The sequence below is a fragment of the Periplaneta americana genome, chromosome 10 (assembly GCF_040183065.1).
Source record: "Periplaneta americana isolate PAMFEO1 chromosome 10, P.americana_PAMFEO1_priV1, whole genome shotgun sequence".
Taxonomy (NCBI): Eukaryota; Metazoa; Arthropoda; class Insecta; order Blattodea; family Blattidae; genus Periplaneta; species Periplaneta americana.
Window position 1 is genome coordinate 78,489,999 of NC_091126.1, and position 26,297 is coordinate 78,516,295.

The 26,297-nt window shown below is 34.8% G+C and overlaps 1 protein-coding gene across 4 annotated transcripts in view; it reads right to left on the reverse strand.

Moving 5' to 3' along the window:
* LOC138707810 (serine/threonine-protein kinase NIM1) overlaps positions 1 to 21,713 on the reverse strand; it is a 918,589-nt gene extending 896,876 nt beyond the window's left edge. For all 4 annotated transcript variants that reach the window (XM_069837750.1, XM_069837753.1, XM_069837752.1 and 1 more), the window contains exon 1: positions 21,557 to 21,713. The gene's annotated coding sequence lies outside the window, so the exon portion shown is untranslated. The remainder of the gene's footprint in view (positions 1 to 21,556) is intronic.
* Between the last annotated feature and the right edge of the window lie 4,584 nt (positions 21,714 to 26,297).

A 26,297-nucleotide genomic window follows, 5' to 3' on the forward strand; every position in this document is an offset into this window, starting at 1 on the left:
CAACTATAGTACCGTAGTTTCCCCTAACTATGGTCCACATTTGTCACATTTTTCTTTGTATATTCAATACTATTCATCCAGATTAAGTGAAATTTTGGCTTCGGACTCTTGTAAGTGTGTATTAAATAAATATTGACATATGTGTTTGAAATTATTTAATTACAAGTGTTGAAAAAATAATAAGCATTGGTACATAGTTGTATTCTGAGTTGCCCAACTATGGTCCAATCATATATTCATGCTTGAAAGCATGAATGGACTATAGCTGGATCTGTAATTATTCGTAAATCAATAAATTGAGTTTCTAATTTAAGGGTAGAAACATAATCTAGCACAGAAATATTAAAAATAAATTAAAATTACATGGATTCTTTTTATTAGTACACATTGCATAAACACACAATAAACAAGTGAAATCTGAAAGTCATTTTCCTGCAATAATGAACAACTACACTCACCGGCAAAAATACCGGGCCACCTAAAGATTCTCAATTTTTTTTATGAGGTGAGAATCAGAAAACCCATTATGAAATGAAGAAAACATTGCTCCCCAGAAAAAAAAAAACTTTTTTTTATTGTCACTTGCGCTATTATTTTCAACGGCAAAATAATGCATATAATTAAAAGGTGTAAAAACTTACAAATTGTTTCAATTTTCTTCCAAATGTTCAACTGATTTTGTGGCCACCCAGATGTTACTAACAGCGGATATTGCCTCCCCTCAGTAATTGTCGCTTCTTACTATACATGAAACAACAGCTCCATTGTTCTTCACTTCCAAAACTTTTCCTGGCCACAATTCCTCCTCATAAGTAACTACCATATAACTATGTGCCTTTAGCATTATTTTAAGAGATTTCGTCTTCTTTTCCACATTTGATTCACTGTCTGTAAATATGGAGAGTACACCGGAAACATCATAATCTGTATCCAATTCAATTTCATCGCTCTCATAGTCACTTACAGGGACGGTTGTGATCCTTCTACCCTGAAGTTTTCGTTTTACCGGACCATTATTCGTGCTAGTACCATTGATGCTGGCACAGCCTGTTTCTTTATTTACTGGACTATAATGTTAAATGGTGTTTTAGAATATACTGAGATACCGTATTTGCAGAAGTAAATAATCAAATTGTTCACATTTCATTAAAACAATTATTTCAAAATGAAATACAACTATGGTCCACGAAAAATTGTGGTACATAGTTGAGGACTGACTTCTAGCCTTGAGGTTAAACATTTTTCACGCAGAGTCCTTAACCTCTGCCAGTGTAATTTTTACGTGAAAGTAAAGACTATATAGCCAGGTTTAATTGTACAAACACTCGTATATATATATATATATATATATATATATATATATATATATATAATTTACCAGTTCTACAGCGGAGAGCTTAATAAAACAGACAAACACAAACTGAATGATTTCATGTCTTCACACATTCAATAGAACGCTGCACACTGACATTGTTAAGCATCCATATCATTGCCACGTGTAATGGTTGATAGAAGCATCTATGGGTAACATAATTCCATCATAGTGGCTCCTTAAATGGCAAACACCGAACTCTTGGGGGACTAAGTAGTACATAATGCGATTTTGGACCATAGTTGGGTGCCTGGACCATAGTTATGGGAAATTACGGTAGTTGAGCGTCGTAAAATAGCCAATAAAAAGAACAAAACAAATTGTCAACGAATGCACAGAATGTAGATTATATAGTTTTTAAGCAAAATAAATTCACATAATCGACTTCTTATTAATCCATTTTATGACATTAAAGAATACTTTGACAGTGGTGTGTTTAAGTGTTAATTTTTTAATAAATGTATTTTAATTGTATTAATTATATATTTAAATTATTATTTATTGTATAGGCGAGTTTTCCCTGTAAATATTTTTATATTTGTTATTATTTCTTATAATTATTACTATCAATGACGTTTCATGACAATAAAGCATCTTGAATCTTGAATCTTAGACTTATCAGGGTGCTCTCTGAGGATAGGACCTAGCTCCATCAGGGGCTGAGGCGGCCCACCTATCAACGTCGAATTCACGAATGCCAACCAGGTGCACAATAGGCAAGAGCAGTTAAAACTTAATTTTATTATTATTATTATTATATTACTATTATTACTATTATTATTATTATTATTATTATTATTATTATTATTATTATTATTATTTATATATACTGACAGCATTCAGGCCATAGGGCCTTCTCTTACAATCTACCAGGTCACAAAGTACACAAGCAGTGAAATTCAACAAAAAGTTGTTGTTTAGTCAATTGCCGAAAAGAGGTCTGAACCTCACAAGTGATACCAGAACAAAAAGTTAAAGAACAAAAATACTAAGATATTACAGGAAATAATAACATAACAAGAGTTGAATCTTGTACGAAATGAACATAATACCATAGGCTAATATAAAAAAGTAACATACAGACCTAAAGACTGGAATATATTATAAGCAACTCAATTAGTATAAATAGTTAACAGGGAAAGCGTAAGGAAGAATACAACAAATGGAATGTAACAGAATAAAAAACCGAAATTTAAGTAAATGCACAATAAAAAGGCTAGGATAATAAATTCATCTGTTGATCAATAGAGTTCAGTGTTGAACAAAAAAGGAATATATATATATATATATATATATATATATATATATATATATATATATATTTATATTTATATTTATATTTATATTATTTACAAACCTGTCGCAAAGAAAAGGGTTTATAATTGAATACAATCTGAATTGAAAAAGTGCAGAGATGAGTTGCAGAGACGGTGAAAATTAAAGAGTAGAAGGATGTTCTGTGTTTAGGAATGGAGAGTATGTTACAGTGTTGTGAGGGAGTATCTATTGCGTGATATGAGGACAAATGTTGAAAACGAGAAGCTAAATAGCTAGGGTTAGAGTTCTGAAGAATATTGAAGAGTAACGTGAGAGAGTGAATAGTTCTTCGCTGAGACGGGCACAGGACAGCATACTGTATTTAGATCTACGGACGTTGCAAATAAATCGGACACATGCCTTGTCCATATTAAGTATGTACAGGGACATAATTTTATTTTTACTAGCATTTCTAATATTAACCTGGCTATACCTTTGGTTAACGGTTGAGAATCGAAAACACTGTTTGCTACCCACTTCCACGACTGGAGTTCGATGATACTGGCGTAAAATAAAAACAAATCACTTTACTAGGTATAGGAGAGAAGAAAGTAGTTCATTTACATAAACTAGGAAATATCGCGATTTTGAGTTTGATAATTTTTATTAGGTTTCTGTTTAATCAAAATACAGTACTGTATTAACAATAAGTGATTTTACTCACGAACTGAGCTATCCATTCGGACGTATTCATTATGCAGTGTATATTATACTGACTACAGCATATTAGCGTACTATTTGTAGAATGAAGTTGATCTGAAAAATAATCATAATATGGATATTTAAACACATTTTTGAAAATGGTAGCTTCAGTTCTTTTGTGCATATTATCGCACTATAGACTATTGTACCTAATTTCAATTACCAGTTTCGTCCTTCGTACTAGTAACTCATGTTGAAATAATACTGTACCTTCTCTATGAAAGAGTACCTTACGTGCTGTAAATTCAATCTTCACTTCTGCCCGATCCGAAAAGATAAAATTACTCAGACATGCTATCTACTGTCCGCCCAAGTGGTTTTGTCGCAGGGTCGTAGAAAGGGGGGGGGATAGCACGTGACAGTTAATTACTTAACGAGGCCCTTTTATTTAAGTTATTTTAAACAGTTGCATAATTTTACGTAGACGTCTAATTTCTAACAGAAATTAATGTTTTCAGAAAAGAGCTAAGACAGCCTAGCCACTAGCGAGCGGAAGCGGATGGGGGAACCGGGATGCGACTTAGGCAAACGGACGACAGTATCTGTGCGAAAATATGATTCAATGTTGAAAGCTCTTTCGTCACTGGAACATATTTATGGAACGTACTATACTCACTAACTCAGTACTGTTTACTATGTCCGTAAGGCGACTTTGACTGCACACGCGGCCTTGGTTTTGTGTGGAGGACGATTGAAAGTTTACTAGTAGAGGGGATGGGAGTGAAATACATTCAGAAACTCAGGTACAATAAAAATTGAATTGAAGATAAAATGATGTCCCTGTATATGCCGAAACTCTCTTCTTTCTTTTAAGGATCTGTCCCGTATCCAGCCCTCGAAAAGTCAAGCCAAGATACGAATAGTTATTCTCTAAGAAAGCGAGACCCTTTCCAATCTATGCAACCTTCTGCGAAGTTCGTAGAGAAACCTCAACGCTGCTAAATGGCTCTCGGCCGAGCGGCACTCAGACTCCGCTTACGCATAGAGCTTGCTATCGGTGATATAAAGCGCGATACCAGTAATTCGACACACTAAAACTACTGACGTAAAATATCACTGAACACAAGCAGTTAAAACATAATTCATCTGCCCGTATTAGAAACGAATTTGCAGAAACTGCCAGCTTTCTTGTTCTAAACATTTCTCGCATCTCCTTCAGTAAACACATTACCCGCTGGAGTTTCCGTTAAGAAATGGAGGTTTTGATTCCTCTGATGCTATCTTTCAGTTACTACGAAATAAGTGGACTATTTTTTTCACATTCTTTTAGAGTTCTCGAGTGATAAATCTCACGCAGGGTGATTGTGGGCTCACACATTATTTTTGTTTTGAGTTTTAGCTCTGAAAAAGATTAAGTGTAAAAATAATCCACGAAAAATACTGTCTCAATTTTGCAACGGAAATTGCTGTGAGTGATGCATTACTTCTCAAGCAGGAGCAAAAGAATATTTGACAAAGAGTTTCAGCATCTTTTTTCTTAATTTGGGTGAATAAATAACGTTTTATCCCGCGCTGTGGCGTCGTGGTCTAAGGCATCCTGCCCAGGACTCGCGTTACGTAATGCGCGCCGGGTGAAGAAATTTCTCATGATATTTCGGCCAGTGCATGGGACCGGTGCCCACCCAGCAACGTGATGCACTTGGGGAGCTACGATAGGTAGCGAAATCCAGTTGCGAAAGCCAGCTATAACGGCTGAGGGATCATCGTGCTAACCACACGATACCTCCATTCTGGTTGGATGATCGTACACCTCTGCTTCGGCATGTGAACGTGAGGTCAGCAGCCGACTGGTCGGTCTGGGCCCTTCAAGGGGTGTGGCGCCACAGATTATTATTATTATTATTATTATTATTATTATTATTATTATTATTATTATTATTATTAAATAACTTTTAACACCTTATAATATTTAATACCATCATGAACTACACCTAAGTAGATCTATGTCGGCCTTATATTTAGTAACATTTCACATAATTTGTGGTGTGTCCATATTACGCGGCGCATCGCCGACAGCACGCCCTCTGCCTAAGTTGGGTCTGCGAGCTGTTCGACCGAAAGAAAAAACAAGGCTGAAATTCGGGTCGCCGAATTGTGCCGGCCTGGGTGGCGCAAGCGGTAGAGGCACAGCATGCCTCTATCGCTTGGCCCGAAGGGTTGTGGCTTCGAGTCTCGCCTCGGGCATTGCTATTGTGTACGTACTAGTTTCACAAACCGGCAAAACAGGAAAAAAAGGAAACAAAAAAAAATAAAAGTAAAAAAAAGTGTCCGTTTCCCTGCAGTCTATTCACCCAGTGTGTTGTCATCCTAGCGCCACGTTACAGGAGTCTCATTATATGTACAGCTGTCAAAAGAAAAAGTGGCCGCTCTCCTGAAACAAAGTTCCCTTCAGGTATCTTCGCTATAATTCGGAGACAGGCGATGTTACATGTTGTTGGACCACGTTGCCTGATATCTACAGTTATAATTGAAGTATTCTCTCTGTGATTCGATAGCGTAATGGTAGCGTTCAGGCCTCTTATTCATGAGGTCCTGCGTTCGACTACAACCTCGTGCTTTTTATGTTCTTTTTTGTTCTGTTTTTGAGAGAGACAAACTATACATAATGGCTCCTTTCTCTTTTACGATTATTTTAGTAATTAACATCAGGTTCATTAATATATTATGCCATGACTTTACCATTATGATATTGTGGCTGCAAATGGAAAGAAAAAAGATTTTATTCTCAATAAAAATATCTTTCGTGGCATAAACAAAACAAATTTACTGGCGTCGGCCTTAAAACATTCAAACAATTAAGCGTTCAAAAAACAAAACAAAAAGCCACAATTCAATATTTAGTCTATCTTCCTCTTATCTCGATCATCTTGCAGTCGAGTGGGCATGGAATCGACTAGTCTTTGCAAATAGCGACTGTTCTTAGACACGATATTCCAGGCATTCTGAACATACCCACATACATAAGTGTTCTGTCCATGGGCAGGTCTTTCATTGCAAACCCAGCAATCTCCAACCTTTCCTATTTTGTGCCTTCCTCTTAGTCTCCGCATATGATCCACATTTCCTAGTATCGTCTATTATTCTTTTCAACCAGAGACCCAACAAATTCCTTTTTCTCTTTCTAATCAGTTTCAGCATCATTCTTTCTTCACTCACTTTTTCAAACACAATTTTATTTCTTATTCTACCTGTCCACTTCACACGCACCGTTCTTCACCACATCCACGTTTCAAATGCTTCAATTCGTTTCTCTTCATTTCGTCGTAATGTCCATGTTCCTTTCCCATACAATGCCACACTCCACACAAAGCACTTCACTAGTCTCTTCCTTAGTTCCTTTTCCAGAGGTCCGCAGAATATCCTTCTTCTTCTTCTATTCAAAGCCTCCTTTGTTCATGTTTGCAGTTTTTCTTGGGAAGGACAGGCCTAAATGCGGTAACATCCCGTTGCTTTCCGCACACCACTATCTCTTTCGCATCTTATTAAATTCCAGGGGACCCAAGTGTGGAGATGAGGAGAGTGACTTTGACTAATTGGGCCCTCCGGACTTCACCGAAAGTCACGGCAAGGGTTAAATATTAATTCTATCAGGATGTTTGACCCGATCGGAGACCGGGAAATCTCAATTAGCCTTTGCACCCCGCATCCTGGACTAGCTTCTACGAATCATCAGAAAATCTTAGAGTGTGATTGGGCCAATTTTTCCGAAAATGTTTCCACACTTTTGCCCTCGTAGCTCAGCGGACGAACGTCGAAATTTAGATGTCAACGTCTCAGATTCAATTCCTCGTTACTTCTTTTCATTTTATTGCGGTTCAAGATAGTAAAATGTAATAATACAAAAAGAAAAACTAATACCAGTATTATGCAACTGGATTTTTCCAAACCTAATATTAAATTTATGTTATTTATATCGCTAAAGAACGATTACAATATAAATAACTTGAATATTATTTTTACAGTATCACTAAAGAACGATAACACAATGTAAATGATAAATATCGGTTTGTTTAATTAATATAAGATATTATATAATACGTATTTAATTATCTAAATAAAATAACCTATTTTACAAAGAAAGATGTTTATTTGTGTTATAATAATTACTTACATAAAATACAGATTATTTATATTGCGAAAGAACAATAACAATATAAATAACTTGAATATTATTTTATAATGCTAATGAAGGAAAACAGAATATAAATGATAACTTGAATATTATTTATATCGCTAAAGAACGATAACAATATAAAAACCGTGAATATTATTCATATCGGAATTTCACAGATTTATTACAGATGTATTCAAGAAATTGTAGAAGAATAGTAATTAGTAACAGTGTCCTATTTATTCTTCTTGGAGCCAAATTTGTAACTTTTAAAAGTGTGGTTACTATGTTGAAGTGTATGTGTTGTAACGGATGCTTGATTTGTTATGTATGTGAGTCAGTTATGTGATGCTTGATGTCGTCGCAATGTCGTAATTATAGTTTGATTGTGTTTGTGTGACTATTGTGTATTAATTTATGATGTATGGTACGGAAAGCTGCGTATTTGTGTTATAGAAGTGTTACGTATGTGTGTTGTTAATGTTTTTGTATGTTTCAAATTGATGCCTGATATTTATTTTGCTATCGCAATACCTAATTTACGGTTTATTTATGTTTTGTTTACATCGCGTAAGCTAATTTAATTTTCTTTTCTATTTCTCTTTATGCTTATCTTTTTTGTGTATGAAATTATAGCCCTAACATACATATGTAAAATAGGGCTGACCCCCATTGGAGATACTGTAGCTACAATGGTAATAATTATTATTCATATCGTTATAAAACGATAACAGAATACAAATGATGACTTGAATTTTATTCATATCTCTAAAGAACGATAACAAAATATAAATAACGTGATATCCATAAAGAACGATAACTGAATATAAATGATAATTTGAATAGCATTTACATTGCTAAAGAACGATTAAAAAATAAAACGAAAACTTGAAGAAGGCCCGAACCCACAACCTTTGAATCATTAAACAAGCACTCTACCGCTGGCCTACAAGGCGCAGACATGGAACACTTTCATAGTTCGGGAACTGCTTGTACAATCACATGCATCTTGTAACATCGCCGCGACCCGAAGTGGACTTTGAAAATATTCGCTGTTCACGAGTGCGGCCACTTTTTTTTTGACAGCTGTACTTCCTTTGACACGGAAAATGGTCGCTCTCCTGTAGCGTGAATTTGTAGCCTGTGTCATTCGGATCAGCGCGCGATGCACACGGGGAAATATTAAGGATCGAGGTCCGAGAATGAAATCATTTCGTAGCAGCAAAGTATCTGTATGTCGCGAAACGACATACCTTTTCCCTACGAAGCCTTTATGGCTTAACGATAGAGCTCCTTTTTTCTCGTTACAAAGACCGGGCTTCGAATCTCTCTAGGTAAAACGCATGTTTGTGAACTCAGCTCACACGAGGATTTCCGAGCTATTCCGAAGTGGACCTTAGTCTCCGAACAGCGACCAATTTCCGTGTCAAAGGGTGTACATTGAGAGTTGGTTAAAAATTTCAGAATAGATTGAAGAGTAGGCCTAGCCTAGATCTTAATAGGGTCACCCTGGGTAGCGCAGTCAGTATAGCGCTGGCCTTCTGTCCTCGAGGTTGCGGGTTCGACCCTGGCTCAGGTCGATGGCATTTAAGTGTGCTTAAATGCGACAGGCTTATGTCAGTATATTTACTGGCATGTAAAAGAACTTCTGCGGAACAAAATTCCGGCACGCCGACGACGCTGATATAACCTCGGCAGTTGCGAGCGTCGTTAAATAAACCATAATTTGTTATTATTATCTTAATAGGTGTATTAAAATCAACGATCTGTCATCAATAAAAATATTCGATAAAAAGTAATGTCCTGCGTTATCTAATTAGAGGACGTCATATTCATTCAACGTTACGCGAATCCCATCCTCGTGTCCTAATGTAGATCGAAAAATGTTCAAAAAACAGATTTATAAGCTGAAGTTCGATGAAAATATCAACTGTCCTAGATAAACAGAATTGATATACCGAAATCGTGTTACATGGATTGGAAGCATTGGTGATTTATTCAGGGGAGGATTAGATTGTATTTTTCCATTTCCATGATTGGATTCACCTTTCTCTTCAGATGGGGATGAGAAATAAAAGAAATACTGTACTACCGTTGGTGCCATTACGAATCACTTAATCCACTTTACGGATTACTTTTCCCCGTAATGTTTGCAGCTAAAGACTGTACTTCGAGAAATAGTTTGTTCTATTACTTCATCAGAATAGGAAAGTCCAATCCATACACCTACCGAGTATATGACTGACTATAGAGTGTACAATTTCGTCAGTATAGTCTGTATTGAAATCAGTGACACAGAATGACAACAGTTTCAGGAAACGCAGTCCACCGTGCAATTAAATTACGAAAATCAAGACGCTTTACATTTATATACACAAATATAAAATGTTTATTCTACTTTTCTCAAAAAAAAAAAAAAAAAAAACGAACATCAGGAGATGTTGTAAATGCACTCGTGTGATGTCTGTTCTAAAACAAGCAAGCTACCGGCGTAGCTAGTCGGAGGAGATGCTTGCCTTCTGATCCGGAACTGTTCTCGGGGGTGGGTTCGATTCCCGCTTGGGCTGATTACCTGGTTGGTTTTTTCCGAGGCTTTCCCCCAAGCGTAAGGCTAATACCAGGTAATCTATGGCGAATTCTCGGCTTCATCTTGCCAAATACCATCTCGTTATCGCCAATTCCATCGCTGCTAAATAATCTGATTGTTCTGATTGGTTGGTTTCTCCCGAGGTTTTCTCCAGCCGTGGGGCGGATGGCGAGTGTTCTAAGGCGAGTCCTCGGCCTCACCTTACTTCATCCCTGTTTGGTCTGATTACCTGGTTGGGTTTTTCCGAGGTTTTCTCCAACCATAAGGCAAATGCCGGGTAATCTGTTGGCGAATCCTCGGCCTCATCTCACTACATCTCGTCAAAAAAATTGTAAAGAATTTAAAAATATTGTAATTGTAATCTTGTAAAATTTTGATTTGTTCCACATCTTAAAGCTTCATTGCTAATGTAAAATCTATGGAATACAATAAATTAAATGAAAAAATGAAAAATCTAGTAGTTGATACAACGTCGTTAAATAACCAATTTTAAAAAATAAGTAAATAAAACAAGCAGTTTCGGGTAAAACTGTTTGAGTGACTGGCTACAGTTTTGTTTATTGAGGGTGTTAACCACAAAAATAAATTATTTCCTTTAACGGAACAGCTGTAATAATAACAGAGGTTGGCGTATCAGTAGCAGAAAAAGATTTCATTTCACGACGATTACATTTTCAAGGGTTATTCTGCGTCGAAATTGAACGTGGGACGAGAAATTATTGACAAATTTTCGTTGGAGCCACTTTCAGGGACTGTTTTTTCTTCCGTTTTGTAAATCTACAACATCGGACTCACTGCTATGCTTATCTCTCAGATAAAAGAATGCTGAAGATTTTATAGCCCTATAAAATTGATTACAATGTGTTGAGTCAACCAGGTTTAGCGGTCAGCATAGTAATCAGAAGAATACAAAGCTACTTTTAGCCGAGATATATATGCGTTTAAAATACACTATGTTTACGTAATTCCGAATTAACTTCAATGTTATTCTAATAACTGTACTTGATTCAACTTAAGGATTAATGTTAATGCATATTTTATTCTGTGCCTGTGGCTCAATTAGTATTTGAAATAAAATATGAAACGTTTTTCTAATCAAAGTTTGAATGATTACTTTCTTTACAGAGAAGGGGCCCGAAGGCTTACACCGCAGTCTGAGGCTAATTTTCGTACCAATCCTGTTCTGTGAATTAAATTTGTCGCCGAACGGTCGCGCTCTTGTGCGTACATTGCACGCTTCAACGTAAACTTAGGCGTAACTCAGGCTATAATAATGACGATAATGACATGTGAATAAATTATGACAAAATGAGCCCGTGGTCCAACATGAAAAGTTACCCATCAGTGCTGCATTGGAGTTAAATCGCTCGGTTGAACTCGGTCGAGTGAGATACGATCGGTCGTTATACGCTCGTAATAAATAGAAGCACAGTACAAGGTCATCTCACCGACATGTCTTATCCTGTATGGAAAGCGACAGATAAGATACACATATGTTTTGCTCACACGGTAAAAATAAGGCTTTATTTTCTGCGTTTATGACAAACGTTTAATGGAACAGTCAATGGAACGTACCAAAACAGGAACATGAATTTATAAATAAAATAGTATGAAAAACTTCGATATACAGTTATTATTGCTAATTAATAATTATTCAATATTTGATTTACCACACATATATAATATGATAGGTCCATACATAGTGTTCCGCCTATATACTGCGACAATGTAGAAACGTTTTACAAAATATTATTGATATAGCAGTAGATTAATAACAATATTAGTACAGAGATAACGTCACAGAGAATATAATAAAACGAATAATCATGCTGCACAACTGTTACAGACGCAAAGACTGATACACTAATTATTAGAGTTTATTATTATTATTATTATTATTATTATTATTATTATTATTATTATTATTAGAAAACTTGATACAGTTCTTGCATTATCGTGATTGTGTTCTCCGTTTATAATAATTACATTTACATCCAATAACATCTATCAGATGTGGCAAAAACAAAATCATTCCTGTGTGGAAAAAAAAAACATTTACCTACAACATTTAGGCCTATATTACATTTTAAATCAAGTTTTGTAGTTGTACTATGGAGAGGTTAGTTAAACACTGCAAAGTTTTGAAATGATAAACATCTATGATGTTACTACACAGTTCATCACTGTAACAAGAACGAATGTCTAACGCTCGGCTTATACCGTTCGAGGATTTATCGCTCATGATAATTTTACCCATCATGCATGTGCGCTACCTATCGGATTATGCTATGAACTACTTGGCGCTCGAGCGAAAACGTCAGATGCAGACCTCTGTTACCCATCAATTCTGATTCATTGGCGGAGGGAAAACTTCTCAAAAAACCCAACCGGATAACATGTCCCAACCAGGTAAACGTGTCCCACATAGGATTTGAACCCGGACCTGCTTGATTCACAGTCAAGACATGCTAATCTTTATCTACCGCGGTAGACTTCAAATATTTGAAAGGTTTTTAATTTTGTTCTAATCTTATTTAATGACGCTACACCAAATGCTAGGTTATTTATCATCGATGGAAGTAGTGAGAGCGAGATTGTATTTGGCGAGATAAGGTCGAAGATTTGCCATGAATTATCTGACATTCATCTTAGACCTGGAGAAAACTTCGGAAAAAACAAAACCAGGCAATCAGTCCAAGCTGGAATCGAACCCTAACGCCAGAGCGCAGTTTCGGAATAATGCGTTTTATTATAACGCAATAAAAAGCAAAAAGTATCCCCTATAAACACCATAAGGGATGTAGAGCTCCATGTAATCCTGACCTAGGCTACTAGAATGTGGTGGTGTGGTCGGCACCACGCTGCAACACCTCGTATTTTACGAACGGTAAATCTACAAGAACCACCCAGCTTCCTTTGTATCCCAAAGGTTTCTAATACTGGGGGAATTTATCATGTATAAATATTTATCTTCCTCGGCATATTTTGGTTGCGCGAACTTCGAAACTGATGTCATGTGTGTATGTTAACCACTCGACTAACAAGGATGACACTTCTGCGATTATACAAGCAAAATTATATTATAGAATCAAAATATTTACAATCTGATGTTTACCTTTCTAATTAGATTGAAGCTCAAAGGCTTTTTTTAAGATAAGTGAGAAATGAAGTTTTACATACGTAGAATGTTCAACTTTTAATAAAATTAATGACGTACAGGTAGAGAATGATATAAAATTCAGATGATATTATTATTACTCCTTAGAAGAAATGTTAGATATCATGAGCATTAATTCTGAGGTAATACTTGGTATACCTACTTTCTTGAGGAATGTGGGAAGAAAAGAAAATTGCTCGCTGTTTCTATGGACTAACAAGATAATTTTGTATGGTCATCAACGTTATCCAACATCAGTACCATTACATTACTACTTTGAAGCTATTTCAAGTGCCAGATTTACTCATTGCGAGCGAAATTAAAAGGGGAGCCACGGCAGATGGTACATAGGCTACAGCTTGTCTCTTCCTGTGCACGTAATTGATGCTGTTTCGAACAACATATGGACGAAATAAGCTGGAAGATTGTGTAGTTGCTGCAATTTTTTTCGGGTCTAGTATACATCCCGATACCAGACGTTTGGAACTATTTTTTATGTGATGTCTGTGACGATGACGTATGTTGTGTTATGTCATTACATTACACTCATTAGTTATTCATTGTTCTACTATTGGATAGAAATCTGTTGGTTTAGAAAGCAGTGGATTGAGTTTTTATGTTTTCGATGTTGGTATAATTAATACCATTTTGTGTGTTGGCCTGAGTGGATTATAGAATTTGATTTGATTGCTGTGCTGTTGGGGAACTGTTTGTTACGACGTTGGAGGTGAGTAACGGGACTACATAACATCTTATTTGCGTTTCGTTATGGGTTAGATGAGTTAAATGAGGTGATAACTAAGTGATATGAGACCGAGGTATGTGACAAGGTTAGTGGGTTAGTTGAGGTGATATACAGAGTGCAAGGGGTATAAGTGTCGTTCTTTTCACAGTTGTCGGGGACGGTCTAAAACAGGGATGCGATACCTACTAGTATTTCAGAGCGCGAGCTTTGTTAAGCTCTCTCCATAAGCGCGGAGCTTTTCTACCTGAGGCACAAGGGTGTACAGCACATACGACGTTGCAGACCATGACAAATCGCAAGCGAGATTACAATACAGATTTTAAGGATAAGTAGAAGGTTCAGTTTATAGCTATATAATGAACATGGCGGTGAAGTACAGTGTTTAAAAAGTAAAAAATATATACTATATTATTTGTAAAAAAAAATGTCAAACGTCAGTACGAAACACAACACAACACAGATATACACATTATTCTGGAGAAGATAGAAATTGATTTCAGACAAGAAATAATGCTAAAAAATTAAGAAAATCCGCGTTTTTTTATTGTTATAATCGTAATTATATTTGAGACTGTTTTAAATGACAACCATATAATCGTATAAGCCTATGGCCATACATGCGGTGCGTGAGTTGAGACGAAAATGTTTTTTGTTTTTTTTTTTATGCTGTTTTCTCGACTTTAAAATGTTTAGCAGTTTACTGGATGAAAAGCTCCTTGCACAACAGTTATTGTCATATTGGTCTGAAACTTCTCAGAAAGATCAATTATGTTGATAAATAAAATTTAACTAGCATTTGTATGAAATATTAATATTAAGTTTCTTCGGGGAATATTCATATTGCACTTAGATTAAATATGCTGTAATGGTAAATTCATAAAGTTTAAAAATTTGTTGCGTCTCTCTATTTACACTGATCTCCAAAGCTAATTAATTTTAATTCCCATGACTATTTTCAAGACTCTGAGCAAATATGAACTAAAAATTTTGAAAACTTTGACGCAAGGAGCCTTTTTAGTGATGTCAATGTAAACCATATTAAAAAAAATATATAATTTCAAAACTATTAGACTTAATGTCACCAAATTGTGTACAGATTATACAGTACTGTAGATCTGTTTATGTAGTTTAAATTTCACAAAATTTGGCCGAAAATTGTGGAAGTTTTAAAATCATACATATCCCCTTAAATAATTGACCCCAAAAATTACGATGGCTCTTCAATAGCATAATTTAATCAATTTGTTTTTTCGTGTTACGTGTATCTCACAAATCACTCTAAGAAAACTCATTACATAATCACGACTGGAGAGTAAGGACTACATTTTCACAGTCACTCAGTCAATATACACTATTTCAATCTATATTGTTGTTATTATTTTTTCAACAAATGCTCAAAAGTACTTAGAGGTCACACACGTCGAGCAGGTAGACCCTATTAGTTTCTCCTAACCAATGAAGTGAATTATTTAATAATAAATAATTGTTTTAACAAGAAAATGGTTTACAAACAATTAACTTTTCCTATTTCTCTTTTTTGTTCCTAAAAACCCTTTGCTATTCGCTTATATATGTACATGTATATTAAATAACTGAGTAATTAGCCCTATTACATAGCCAGAAATTTAGTAGCGCAAGTTATTGTAATAATTGCTGCCTTTATTCGCTGCATGTGCATGTACAGCTGTCAAAAAAAAAAGTGGCCGCACTCGTGAACAGCGAATATTTTCAAAGTCCACTTCGGGTCGCGGGGATGTTACACGATGCATGTGCTTGTACAAGCAGTTCCGGAACTATGAAAGTGTTCCATATCTGCTCCTCGCAGACCAGCGGTAGAGTGCTTGTTTAATGATTCAAAGGTTCTGGGTTCGCGCCTTCTTCAAGTTTTCATTTTATTTTTTAATCGTTCTTTAGCGATGTAAATGATATTCAAATTATCATTTATATCCAGTTATCGTTCTTTATGGATATCACGTTATTTATATTTTGTTATCGTTCTTTAGAGATATGAATAAAATTCAAGTCATCATTTGTATTCTGTTATCGTTTTATAACGATATGAATAATAATTATTACCATTGTAGCTACAGTATCTCCAATGGGGGTCAGCCCTATTTTACATATGTATGTTAGGGCTATATTTTTATACACAAAAAAGATAAGCATAAAGAGAAATGGAAAAGAAAATTAAATTAGCTTACGCGATGTAAACAAAACATAAACAATCCGTAAATTAGGCATTGCGATTGCAAAACAAATATCAGTTATCAATTTGCAACATACAAAAACATTAACAACACACATACGTAACACTTCTATAACACAAATACGCAGCTTTCCGTACCATACATCATAAATTAATACATAATAGTCACACAAACACAATCAAACTATAATTACGACATTGCGACGACATCAAGCATCCCATAACTGACTCACATACATAACAAATCAAGCATCCGTTGCAACACATACACTTCAACATAGCAACCACACTTTTAAAAGTTACAAATTTGGCTCCAAGAAGAATAAATAGGACACTGTTACTAATTACTATTCTTCTACAATTTCTTAAATACATCTGTAAGAAATCTGTGAAATTCCGATATGAATAATATTCACGTTTTTTATATTGTTATCGTTCTTTAGCGATATAAATAATATTCAAGTTATCATTTATAATGTTTTCCTTCATTAGCATTATATAATAATATTCAAGTTATTTATATTGTTATTGTTCTTTCGCAATATAAATAATCTGTATTTTATGTAGGTAATTATTATAACACAAATAAACATATTTCTTTGTAAAATAGGTTATTTTATTTAGATAATTAAATACGTATTATATAATATCTTATATTAATTAAACAAACTGATATTTATCATTTACATTGTGTTATCGTTCTTTAGTGATACTGTATAAATAATATTCAAGATATTTATATTGTAATCGTTCTTTAGCGATATAAATAACATAAATTTAATATTAGGTTTGGAAAAATCCAGTTGCATAATACTGGTATTAGTTTTTCTTTTTGTATTATTACATTTTACTATCTTGAACCGCAATAAAATGAAAAGGAGTAACGAGGAATTGAACCTGAGACGTTGACATCTAAATTCCAACGTTCGTCCGCTGAGCTACGAGGGCAAAAGTGTGGAAACATTTTCGGAAAAATTGGCCCAATCACAATCTAAGATTTTCTGATGATTCGTAGAAGCTAGTCCAGGATGCGGGGGGCAAAGGCTAATTGAGATTTCCCGATCTCTGATAGGGTCAAACATCCTGATAGAATTAATATTTAACCCTTGCCGTGACTTTCGGTGAAGTCCGGAGGGCCCAATTAGTCAAATCCACTCTCCTCATCTCCACGCTTGGGCCCCCTGGAATTTGATAAGATGCGAAAGAGATAGTGGTGTGCGGAAAGCAACGGGATGTTACCGCATTTAGCCCTATCCTTCCCAAGAATAACTGCAAACATGAACAAAGGAAGCTTTAAATAGAAGAAGAAGGATCTTCTGCGGACCTCTGGAAAAGGAACTAAGGAAGAGACTAGTGAAGTGCTTTGTGTGGAGTGTGGCATTGTATGGGAAAGGAACATGGACATTACGACGAAATGAAGAGAAACGAATTGAAGCATTTTAAATGTGGATATGGAGAAGAACGGTGCGTGTGAAGTGGACAGATAGAATAAGAAATAAAATTGTGTTTGAAAAAGTGAGTGAAGAAAGAATGATGCTGAAACTGATTAGAAAGAGAAAAAGGAATTTGTTGGGTCTCTGGTTGAAAAGAATAATAGACGATACTAGGAAATGTGGATCATATGCGGAGACTAAGAGGAAGGCACAAAATAGGAAAGGTTGGAGATTGCTGGGTTTGCAATGAAAGACCTGCCCATGGACAGAACACTTATGTATGTGGGTATGTTCAGAATGCCTGGAATATCGTGTCTAAGAACAGTCGCTATTTGCAAAGACTAGTCGATTCCATGCCCACTCGACTGCAAGATGATCGAGATAAGAGGAAGATAGACTAAATATTGAATTGTGGCTTTTTGTTTTGTTTTTTGAACGCTTAATTGTTTGAGTGTTTTAAGGCCGACGCCAGTAAATTTGTTTTGTTTATGCCATGAAAGATATTTTTATTGAGAATAAAATCTTTTTTCTTTCCATTTGCACCCACAATATCATAATGATAAAGTCATGGCATAATATATTCATGAACCTGATGTTAATTACTAAAATAATCGTAAAAGCGAAAGGAGCCATTATGTATAGTTTGTCTCTCTCAAAAACAGAACAAAAAAGAACATAAAAAGCACGCGGTTGTAGTCGAACGCAGGACCTCATGAATAAGAGGCCTGAACTCTACCATTATGCTATCGATAACACACAGAATACTTCAATTATAACTGTAGATATCAGGTAACGTGGTCCAACAACATGTAACATCGCCTGTCTCCGAATTGTAGCGAAGATACCCGAAGGGAACTTTGTTCCAGGAGAGCGGCCACTTTTTCTTTTGACAGCTGTACATCCCTGATGTCTACGTTACGACGCTATGTAGTGGATGCGCTATGCGCTCGTGATCAAGGTCGAGCTCTTCTACCACGATTGGGAGCTAATATCGTCTCATCCCTGGTCTACAGGATCAAAAAATATCCATACAACATAGGGTCAAAACTTGATAGTTTTCCCAGAAAAAAATATTTCTTCTCTTATTTTATTCGCGTTATACTGCTTATATCGTTAGTAAAATTACGACAACAATTACATCAGTAGGTATATCTAGCAAAGAGTTAATATTAGTTTAAATATATATTTGTGAGTTTTATTACGTTTTCGTGAAATTAAATGAAGTTCAATTATTTGCTTAAATTTGTTAATATTCTGACGTGAGAGACGTGCCAACTTGTTCAGCAGGCACAGACGTACGTATGTACATGTCAGCTGAGTTCAAGCTCCCTGTCCATAGGTGTAATGCCGAGCGGATGACAGTACCAGGTATTCGATAAATAACTTACAATGCTATTCAGAGTTTAGAAATATCATATGTTATTAATTTATGGAGAAAGTCGTAGTAATTCAAGTGAGGCAAGAAGATGTACCGTCATTTCCCATAACTATTGGAACATAACTATGCTCCACGATACAACGATTCAAATTTTGTACTCCATAACGTAGTACCACAGTCTAGTATATACAGTCACGAAGCTTGAGTTGTGAGGGTGCTAGGAACAATAGACTGTGACGGTACTATTTCGCATTGTCTGTAATGAGGTGATATTAGCGATCCTAGTGGTTAGCAACTATCTATGGATGCATATTTACTACGTATTGAGCTTCGTGACTGTATATACTAGACTGTGGTAGTAACTTGTTTATATATATTTTTACTCTACTGTAGTTTGAAGTGAAGTCACTGCAGCTATCTGCGAACGGTCTATGTTACTTATACAATGGTTTAAGTACGTTCCCTCTCTCGTGTGTAATTTGGGGAGCTATCGAAGTTGCATCTTATTTTCTTCACACAAAAAATATAATATAATAGTATAGGTATATTATTATATTTTGCTGAGATTTATATTTTTATAGTAGTCGTAATTTGTTACATAATATGTTTCATTCATTGAGTTTGTTTGGTTTGAAATTGTGCAATTGTACGGATGGGGTTTAGTTTACTTTAAGATACCAGCAGTCGTAAATTTCTTGTATTTATTGCATTTGTGTTGCATATCAGTTAATACACTTTAGCAGATTGGATTTAGTATACTCGACCATATCAGTAGTTATTAACTGCTTGTAGGCCTATACGTTAAGTTAATTGAATTTATGTTTGGTATCTGTTTGTACACTTGTGCGGGTAGGGGTTTACTTTACTTTACGATACCTATAATGGTAAATTTATTGTATATGTTTGTTGAATTAGTGTTTGGTATCAGTTTGTACACTTGTGCCGGTGGTTTATTTTACGATACCACGATTTGTAAAACCCCGGTTTTCAACGCGCCTCCCCTAGTGTGTTTTTTGGTGATATCGCAATCTTGTGATGTCATGTGACGTCATTATTTCTGTATATTGCAATTTCATACGCCGGCATCGTAAAGTATAGTCTACTATTCCCTTTTTTTCTTCTACTGGAACATCTGTAAAGTCACTTGCTGGAATAAACACAATAATTGTCCAGACCTGTGGAGTAACAATTAGCGCGTCTGACCGCGAAACCAGGTGGCCCGGTTTCGAATCCCTTTCGGGACAAGTTGCCTGGTCGAGGTTTTTCCTGAGTTTTCCCTCAAGTCAATACGAACAAATGCTGGATAACTTTCAGTGCTGGACTCAGGACTCATTTCATAGATATTATCACCATTTCATTCAGACGCCAAATAACCTGGTATGTTAATACAGCGTCGTGAAATAACCCAATACTAATTAACACACTAATCAAAAGCTGCATATTATTATACGTTAGATTTTGAACACCTGACATTTCACATTTCGTTAATATTCACTGTAATCACCGCATATAATCCGAATCAATAGCCAGCCAAAATATATCTAATTTTCTCAAACTTACTGCAGTTTTTCCTGGTAGATGCAGATGATGATGATGATGATGATGATGATTTTTATAATAATAATAATAATAATAATAATAATAATAATAATAATAATAATAATAATAGTAGTAATAATATTATTATTATTATTATTATTATTATTATTATTATTATTATTATTATTATTATTATTATTGCAGTCGTTTACGCATTTACATTTCATATTCAGACCTAGAAAAAGCTATTTTGTATGAAGGTAGCAATGAAATATTTTATTGAAATTAATATTCACCACTGTTCTTGAAATTTCATCTAAAATGTACTCAATTTTATTTATGTAATATGTGTAAAGTACGTATAATACATAACAATCAATCGCCAACAACTCTACACACCTTATACCGAAACTTAGGGAAATTGTCTAAAAATACTCGGCATGACTTCCAGTTTTTTTAATGTAGCGGCCCTACCAGTGTATGAATCATTCCTGAAGTAAAAAATAAATAAATAAATAAAAATAGGGTGGCATCGTGAAGTAGAATGTGGAAGTGAAATGTAAGGCATGAGATGGTTTAAATTCCAGGGCAGGATAATTAGTCCTTTAGGTCATTGCACAAAATTGTAAACAAACGTCAGTCGCTAGCATGCCGTATCAAAGTTGATTATTTGGAATAATTATAAAACTTGTAAATAATAAATTACAGCACATTCAACATGGTTCGTCATTAGCAGAATAAGGGTATTCTTGTAAGTGAAAGACGGTGACAACATTTAATGTGACTTAAAAACTGATAAAACAAAATATTTATGATTATAGCCAAAGTTGATATTAAACACTTTTGATTTCTGGCATGATTAACGGCCGGCTTATCATTACTTGACATGACAATGTGAATTGACCCGCAATGTAATTAGACCACACATGGTTGAAAGTAATTTTAGGCCGTACATAAAATGAAGAATAATAGAACCTTTACAATTAATAAAAATTAAGTTACTACTTACGAAAACGTGTACTTATTCTGTGTTGTTTAAATCTCTCGCATTCAATTCTGTGACTTCGCGTACTTTATAGCGGCTGCTTACAGCCACTTCGCGCAACCCACTCGACGGCCGCTTCACAGCAGACTAAGCGCACAGCCGAATGCGAGCCCAGTACAATCTTGATTTTCATTGATGAAGTTCCCCAGATAGAATCGATTTCACGTTAAACATTGTGTACAAAGCGAGCGAGAAGGTGAGCGCAAGAAAATACATTGCTGCTGCCATCTAGTTGATGTCTTTAAAATTACTTAATAACTGGACAATCTGTACACTTGACTGTGCAACTGCCATCTATTAGCAAACTATAGAAGAAACTAGGCGTTACATTTTTTGGCGGTTACTTCAAAGAAAACTCTCTTATAATCATTAAAAAAGCCCATATCAATTTGTGAATAACTGAGGGAAGTGTTATCCACTGACTCTGTTGAAATTCAACTAAATTAATATTTTCTTTTTACTTTATTTCAAAATCCAATATTTTTGTTACAAATTGCTCAAGCCACAAATATGATTGTTGTTTTTATACATGCTGTGTCTCTGTTATTAATTATTTCCATATACCAGCCCACTGGTCCTACTCAGAGATGAGTTACATCTCTGCCATATTAACAGAGCCTAGGAAGATTTCACTTGATCACATCTGGAGACAATGCAAATCGAATACAATGCTATTGAATAAAGAGCAGAAATGGTGTCTTCACAATATCTACTCTACAGTGTAATTATGTAAACCATACTCACACATACTAGAGGCGGAGACAAAAAAGGGGGATCAGTAGTAATGTACACGCAATAATGTTATATACTGATGAAACAATTTGACGATCCCAAATATTAACACTATTTCAAGAAGGATCCACGATAGAACACACTAATTGTAAGTCACTTATCTTAAATTTTTCAGGACAGCATTTTCTAACTTTAATACAATCATAAGACATTTAAAATATACATCTCATTTGGTTTAGGTTACCATGTTACAATGCAGGCTTTTTGCCATTCTGATTTATTAGAAAGATAGTTCACTTTATAAGTTAGCAGATGGGACCAAAAATCAAAAATAAACAAAAAGTGACTTAGTATGTTCTTTCCCATGGACTCTTACAGGAGAAAGATTCGAAGATTTGAATGATGGCTGCAAATCAGGAATTCAGTTTGTTGTACTGTAAATATATTAATTTTTCTCCTTAGTAAGTTATACAAAAACTAAGTTTGGCTTATACATGTCCAGGCTTAGGATCCGAGACAACTTAAGAATGAAGTGAAGTTACAGTACAACCACAGTCTAGTATATACAGTCAGGAAGCGCAATACTTAGTAAATATGCATCCATAGACAGTTGCTAACCACTAGGATCGCTAATATCACCTCATTACAGAAAATGCGAAATAGTACTTGAACAGTCTATTGTTTCTAGCACCCTCACAACTCAAGCTTCGTGACTGTATATACTAGACTGTGATACAACGGGATACAGATGGAGTGAGGTGGTGCGTCGAGTTTTGTTCACCTGTGCGTTAGTGTACAATCCAGTTCATGATCAGAGGTACAGTATTCTTCTGTCTCTCCCTACAAAACGAACTCAGGCCACCACATCGTATTCACTGTTCACTATTGCTCCTTCTATATTATTTTCTATCGAATTATCAGTACACTTGATTCTCTTGCAGCTAGTTATATACTTCCAGAAATAAAATATGAACACACCCAGTGTGATATGCTATATATAGTATAGCAAGCAAACGTGTATTTCTATGACAACATAAAAATTTTTAATTATAAAATACGAGAACTTACCTTACTTTTGTATTTCTAGGAGCTCTAATTCAACAAATTTTCTTCTCAACTCATTTTCACTCACAACATGGGTAACTTAATTCTCTGGCAATGGCTTACTGAATGGAAAAGGAAAATTTCGTAACGCACAGCTGTTTTAAACTTTGTGCAACATAAAAACAGTTTTGAAGGGCATGTCACTTGTAATGGGAGAACAAACTTCAGAGGTGTCGTCGGAAAATCCTAAGCATCATACTTCGTGTTCAGAAAGAATCCTTCACAGATACCATGGAGGTTTAAAAAGATAGTGCTTAAATCAGATAAACACTTGGTACACTTAAAAACAACAACAGCTTGTATTTCAAGGTGGGAAACTCAGCTAGAGTAGCAACCAGAATTCAGAATTAAGATATTGAGAAATGTAATAATTTTGTTTTAATAATATGAAGGAAGTTTTCATATAGCTACTTCTTGCGCATTAAAAGGGCATGAAAACAATCTAAATGCCCTTATGAACTAAAGAGGCAACAAATTTTTAAAAAGTTACCTAATTTCCTCAGAACTTTCAATTACTCAAGTGACAGCTTCTCATAGTACCAATAAAAACATGCAAAATCATCAAAACCCTGTCTCTCGTAATAATACGTCAGAATTGTAAAAATAGACTCTTGTTATGGTCCATAATGTATACTGTGGGTCGGTAAACTGAGGCCAGCAGGCCAAATCTGGCCCGCCATCTATGAATGAATTTGATATTTCCATATGCGCTGTCAAATTGAGTTGCGAGGAAACTGTATGTGGCATTCCAATAGCTTCATACTCACACTTTACTGTGCAACCAGTTTTGATGATACGGTGTACTAATTTGAACCTCAGTTTGGTGTATTATTTAAAAAAAAAAGCAACTTCATTCTTCTCATTAGTATGCCTATATTTCAATAATAATTGTTTACTTATTAGTATTAATAAGTTCTGACTATCTATTATTCGCTGACGATCTTAAAATTTTTCGAAAACTCAATAGCGTTGCTGACTGTCAATTTCTTCAGGATGACATTAATTCAATTACCAAGTGGTCAGTTGATAACGGGATGATGATTAATGAATCCAAAACGTACGTAATATCATTTTCTAGGAAAAACCTCTACACTAAAATATAACTATCATCTAAAAAATGTATTAATTAACAGAAAAGATTGTATTAGAGACCTGGGTGTATTAATTGACAATGAATTATATTTTCACAACCACATTGATTATATTTATAACCATGCAATAAGAATGTTAGGAATAATTCGGTCAATTACTTATTCTTTTTCAACACCTGACACTCTTTTAATACTATACTATACATTAGTGAGATCGAAACTCGAATATGCATCTGTAGTTTGGAACTCTATTACTAGTTCTGATTCGGCAAAACTGGAAAATATTCAAAGGAAATTTATTTCATTATATTTGTACAGATTCCTGCATAATAACTCTGGGTATAACTATGATAAAAAATGTGAGTACTTTAAATGTCGAAGCCAGTATGCCAGACGTCATGATCTCGATTACTTATTCTTATGTAAGGTCCTTAAAGGTGACATTAATTGTCAATCTTTCTTAAACAGTGTCAGCCTTCGTATTCCTATGAAGGACATGAGACATCACAAACTCTTCTATATTAGAAATTCTAAATCTTCCTCGCCGGTCTCCAGATGTATTAAAAATGCTAACTTACATGTAGGCGATTTCAATCCATTCAATGTATAGAAATATTAGAATATGGCAATGTCTTTGCTAATATTATTTGCATAATCCTTATACACAAATTGGTAGTAAGAATCACCTCCTTTCCCTAATATTTTATAGTTTTTAATTCTTGTAAATTAATTATTGTAATCTATGTTCTTTATATTGTTGTTAACTCAAGTATTTAATTTGTACCATAGTTGTTCATTTTAATGTATTAATTGTAACACTGTGCTGGAATTTTATTGGCCAATGGCTGTTGTCCAGCACATAAATATAAATAAATAAATAAATTATTATTATTATTATTATTATTATTATTATTATTATTATTATTATTATTATTATTATTATTATTATTATTATATTTTTCGTTCAATAAATTTGTGAAAATTACTTTTGCAGTTATTTAAGTGCAGTTGGAGAGATTAGACTTTTCACACATGTGCGGGAATGGCTAGAGGAGAAGCAAAAACAGTACAATTAAAAATTGCCTGTCCTGATGTCATATGCCAGGTCTTACCTCTCCAGCTGTATGTCGTCTTAATACATTCGAGTATGGCTCTTGACCTATTGAAAAAAAAAGGTATACAATTCTGTTCAAAGTTGTACTGTAAAAAAAAGTTTTTATGTGGCTAGCATTTATTTTAGAAGCAAATTGTTACTACCATGAGTTTAAATAATTCAATCAACGTAAAACTTCAATAACTGTCACAGTTTTGTGAAACAATTAATGATGAAAATCGAAGCTTCTCTGCACAAGAAATAATCTATGTGCCACTGAAAAGTGAACAAACAATAACACTACTCTAATTCACTTCAGTCCTACGAGGTAAAAGACTTTTAATTCTTTCTTGATTGTAATGAGAATTTTTAAATTAAAAGCTACATAATATATTGGTTCATTAACCTGCAATTCTTTTATTTTTGAGAAGGTGAAATTGATATAACTACAGATTGAAAGGGACAATAGAATGTATTTAAATAAATTAAAACCTGTTATGCATTTTGTAATTAAGTGAATGGTTAATCGGAAAATTAGGATGAAATTCTGCATAGTTTGGCAACAGTATGTCACCTGCTCACATACAAAAGCACACACGCACTCTGTCTGAACACCAGAGTTCCATCCTTTAGTCACTCCAATAGGGTTGGCAGACTTCCTTATGGCAGGAAATAATGATAAGTG